Genomic DNA, 5,816 nt, shown 5'->3' with positions numbered 1-5,816 from the left:
TATTGTAAGGCAGGTTATGTTGTATTCAACTGTAGAACAAACTCCTGAAAATCATAAATAATGTAACAACACATCACCTAATCCGAAATATAGATATAAAATAGATATATAATTTATAGATAGCAAGTTCTCTATTTCATCAACAGAGTCATCTGCGATATAGTAAGTGTGACAATTGCTTTTCATAAGAGACACGATTGTAAAAGTAAATTTGAGGAAATGCAGGATAACAGCAGCTTGCTTAAGTAAATGTTAAATTTTATCTGATTGCTTATATGCCTTTAATTGTTTTCAGTTATAAATATTTATAACTGTTCTTACATGGTTCAAGTGATCAATATTAGCAATTTGTAAACCTCAACTTTCATATACTTTCATGCACCTAGGGCGTTTTAATCCCAGTTACGTGTCTTTTGTTGAAGGCTGTATTGTGCCCTTTAGCAGTCTGTATGTTATTGTCAAGAGTCCCTGATTCCTTAATGTGTAACAAACATAGCCAACATATCTTTAAATATTTTTTACATAGTCAGTACTGTTAAATTGCCTAGAGGTGTGTCGGATGAATAAAGTATTCGTAGTACCAGTTTCCTTAACAAAGCATTTAAACACAACTGCCTGAAAAGAACTTGAACTGAATAGCAAAATTTGAGTAATAGCAAACTGTCTAAGTACTGAATGTATCACAAGGATAATTTGAATTAAAAAAAACACTATTCTTTTGAAGAACTATTCTATGTTTAAACAATTCACAAGATTCTATGATGAAAATGACAACATAAGACTCAATTTCATTCTCTTGTGTTAGTGTATGCTACTTTGTTGTATCGGGATCGTCTCTGGCGGAAAACTCACATCATATTGAGACTCGATGAGATATTATGTAAGCATACTGTTATGTTGTTACAGTAAATTATGACTTTTACTGTTTAATCTATTTTTGGTAATATTCGTTTGACTTGGATCGGTACTTATACATCCCGTCATTTTGTTATTGTGCTATGGTAATTTTTTGTATTCTTGTCTTTCGTTTTTACTAATGTGCTTGGTCTATAAGCCTTGTTGCTTTTTCTTTGTTGACATATTTGTTTGTTTATATAGTGATTAAAACTAAAAAAACAATGTTGACTGCTATACCCCTTTTTTTGACATTTTTACCTATTATGTCTGTTTTGTTTTGTTCACAAATTGTTGTCAATATAATGGAATTTTATGCGACTGTCATACAAGTGAGAGGGTTAGCTAGCTATAAAACCAGGTTTAATCCACCATTTTCCTCATGAGAAAATGCCTGTTCCAAGCGAGGAATATGACAGTTGTTATCCATTCGTTTGATGTGTTTGAGCTTTTACTTTTGCCATTTGTTTAGGGACTTTCCGTTTTGAATTTTCCTCGGAGTTCAGTATTTGTGTCAATTTACTTTTTGTTGATATCGTTTGCTGACTTTTAGATGTTATTGTTACCTGGTCGCTTTGATTTATCATTTTTTGATACTAATATTGGATCTTATCAAAGTCTCAACTCTATGGACAGAGTCATCTGTAATAAAAAGTGCAAAATTTGTTAATGAAAAACAAGATTTCATAAAGTCAATTCGAGAAAATGCTTGATTAACGAGTTGATTAAAAGATTATTACATGTTATCTGATTGCTAACATATGTTTTACTTTTATATGTTACTTTCAAATTGATTTTACAACGGGATATTGATCACATCTTTCTTCTATGTTGTGTTTGGTGAACTGTTGTTAGTATTTTCTTTGTTTTCGTTTTTTGACATAACCTTATTAGTTTATTTTGTACATATGAGTTTGACTATCCCTTTGGTCTTTCGCCTCTATTTAAATTGTGTTTTTCACTTTGCATACCTACATCATACATATTAAAATCAACTTCAAGTTAAGGACACCACGGAGGTAAACATATCTGCCTCATACTGGAAGATTATTTTTTTCTAAATTGAAGCTTCCGGACCATTTAAAACACAGACCCATGATAACTCGATGATTTCAGATTTCATACTTACCTTTGTAAAGAAATTTAAATTAATCAAAATGTATATGATAATATACCACTATCTGTTTTCCTAGGTAAACTTAATTAGATATCACATGTGCTGTCTAACAAATTGACAATTTAAGAACAGATGGATAAGATAGTATCACACTCCTTGATTGATAGTTAAATCAATTTTACAGGTTGCACGACCAGTTTGTAATGCCAAACATGCTAAAATAACTTTTGTGATATCGTCATGTAGTTGAAAAATATTGGCGGTGAGTAAACTATTTTCACTTCCAATGCATTCATATACAGAATGAAAATAACACAATACACAACTATTACCAAAAATGTTTCAAATGTTTGAATATGCGTCTGCGCTTATTTTACGTTTAAAAATATTAACAAATTGATTTCGTGTAAACCTTACTAAAATAATCAATTTTGAAAGTACATTGAACATTCCCCGCTGTTTGAGACCATTTCTGAGTATCCAAATAAACCATTGTGTAGTTACAAGTACATTCAAATCTTCTTTTTACATGAACTTTGAATTAATACTCAGAATATTTCTGTTCTTGGTAAATTTATAGTATTTTGACTAGAACAAAAATCATTTGACATATAAATGAATGTTCTTTTTTTTCCCCAACATATGGCCTTTGAAACTAAATTTGCCATAAAATATCAAATAGGCCACAATTTGGTAGGTCGTATGTCTTATTCAAAAGCCGTAAATATAACTTTTATTCTAAAAAATATATCATATGTTTCAAGGTCAGTTGTGTTAAGAGATGTTGTTAAAACACGATCAATGCATGTTATGGACGTAAGAGCTTACGAAAAACCTTGACCTTTACCTACGACCTAAAATGTTCTGAAATCAAATAATGTCAATATTAATGTTCAAACGGAATCCGTAACAAAACCAGTTTCCTGGATCATGGGTTGCGCAAAGTTACCTATGATAAAAACTGTTATAGATTAAGGACAATATAACAAAACTGATTTGACAGCACATAAAGGAAAAGATATCAAGTGAGAAATAATGAAATAATGCAAAAAGACAAACGATATGGAAGGATAAATTGGTTATGCGCAAGAAATGTTTGTTTGTTTTTAATAGCAAATAGTAAGGGTTGATGGAGTAATGCGTCACCGTTTATAAGTTGACTATGGTGTACTTGTCTACATAGAACACAAACGTATATGTCTTATACATACCCTTATGACAAAACAGACCGCGAAGTGTTCAATATGAGAATAATTTTGGTGCTACTGTAAGAGCAATAGTAATAAAAATCAGGGCAGGATCACAAAGGACTGAAAAGACGACATGGACGAATCACACCAAAAAATAGGGTAAATATATGCAGTATATTATGTGTTAGTTTATATACAATACACAGTCATAAGAATATATCCAGAACATATTTATTAATGCCATAAAAGCAGTTTCACCATAAGCATGATAGGCGAACGGTATATATTTTATTTTAAAAAAGACTTTTGGAGTTTACTGCGTTACCAAATTCTCTTTAATGCTTTGAGCGTTCCTGATGAAGGTCAAACCCGAACAGTGTTTCGCATGAAATTTGTAACGAGTTGTTTTTCATTTTTTATATTACAGTAATTTGACTTGACTTTATTTTGCTGATGGTATAACGTACTGCTTTTATCTTTGATATTTTCTTTGGAGAATATGCCTAATTATCATGGTTATGAATATCTTTGTCATATCTCTCTTCTGTAAAGTTTTCAGATAAAGCTATTTGCCTTATTGTTTTCAACTTGAAAGGGTAAGTATGAGTATTCTTATCACTTATTCTCCGCGTAGTCTATCAGTAAACTTTCCTAAGTTCCTGATTTTGACAATCACAGGAAAATTTAATCAATTTCACTTTAGATATAGATTAACAAAATAACTTAAGAAGCATAATAATTCAAAAAATAAACACCAATAAAAGAAAAGCACTTTACCAGACAAACGATAGAAAACAAATACATGATAATGGTTTTAAATACTTTAGTATGCAGTTTCTGATATGAATAATGCACTTTCCTCCATTATACGTTTTCTGGTTGTATTTCAGAATAAACAAGGGGCCGTCTTAAACTTACAGTGAGATGAGAGTTTTTTTGCTCCGTTTTTTGTTGTTTTTTGTTGTTTTTTTTTTTAAAACAACAATATGAATAAGTGTGTAAACATTGAATATCGTGTTTAACTTGATAACTGAACATTTTACCACATTTTCATAAACATAAATGCATCTCTTACCCAGGGATATAAAAGACCACTTATTTAAATAACATTCTGCAAAGCATCCTATGAATTAAGAAGTCAAACATATATCATATTCCTAAACAGACATTAATGGGCCGACTCTAGATGCAAATAAAAGTCCAGTATCTGAACTTAGGTTGTTTATTTCAAAACCTTTTCACAAAAAGCATGTATTGATAAGTTGCTGCAGGAAATTACATATTATCATATAAACGAATTTTTTTATAAATTGTTTTCTTGTTTTTGAAGTCTATAATACCACTATCATGTCAGAAACTAAACCATATGTGTTCATATACAGACGAATAAGTACACTTTCATGCTGGTCGCATATACTTGCGAAAAGAATAGGCATTCCAATGTATACTTAAATAGTGTGTCTTGTAACTTAAAAGAGATATACTATGATTCAAATATCCATTGTACATTTTTCTTCACAATTACACAAATTGAAATCAACACGTACAAAGCATGCTTAGATTCGCTGAAATTGAAAACAACACGTACAAAGCATGCTTAGACTCGATGAAATTGAAAAGAACACGTACAAAGCATGATTAGATTCGATGAAATTGAAAACAACACGTACAAAGCATGCTTAGATTCGATGAAATTGAAAACAACACGTACAAAGCATGCTTAGATTTGATGAAATTGTAACAAAAAAAGTTAAATCCCAAAAATACTGAACTCCGAGGAAAATTCAAAACGGGAAGTCCCTAATCAAATGGCAAAACGAAAACCACAAACACATCAAACAAATGGACAACAACCGTCATATTCCTGACTTGGTACAGGCATTTTCTTATGTAGAAAACGGTAGATTGAACCTGGTTTTATAGCGCTAAACCTCTCACTTGTATGACAGTCGCATCAAATTCCGTTATATTGACAATGATGCGTGAATAAAACAAACAGACTTAATAGGTAAAAATGTCAAAATAGGGGTACACAAGTCAACACTGTGTCACAATCTTAATCACAACAAAAACAAACAAATATTTAACAAAGAAGCACAAAAAAGCATATATCACATTTAACAACCTCGTTCATTGCTAACTTATTTTTGTATTTTATTTATGTATGCAAAATCAACCCATAAAGGAACAAGGGATTTTAAGCACTGGGACCGAATCGTAGTTTTAACATTAACTCTGGCGGAGAATCGCGTGTTTGACGTCAGAATGTAAATGTCACACTGGTAAACACAAACTTATATTTTGCATATTTCGTTTAAGATGTACATTAACTTACTTTTAATTTGCATTCACAAGGATGTTTTACTTACCCTTCGCCATCCCAATAAAGTCACTAGATAAGGTCGTATTTGTAAAGATAACGGTCTATTAATTGGATTTTTAAGAGCAAACATACACACATGTCTTTTAACATATTTTAATAGATTCTTATTAAGCTCACCATTTTTACGAACGCCATCAAATGATTAACCTTTACGAAATATGCTACTGAGTTTCTCAGATAATCTCATACCGTAATCCCTATCCCGTCCTCTTTTCCTCAAATGTGACCAACC

The sequence above is a fragment of the Mytilus californianus genome, unplaced genomic scaffold, assembly GCF_021869535.1.
Source record: "Mytilus californianus isolate M0D057914Y unplaced genomic scaffold, xbMytCali1.0.p SCAF_13, whole genome shotgun sequence".
Lineage (NCBI taxonomy): Eukaryota > Metazoa > Mollusca > Bivalvia > Mytilida > Mytilidae > Mytilus > Mytilus californianus.
Note: the sequence above shows the minus strand (reverse complement) of the source record.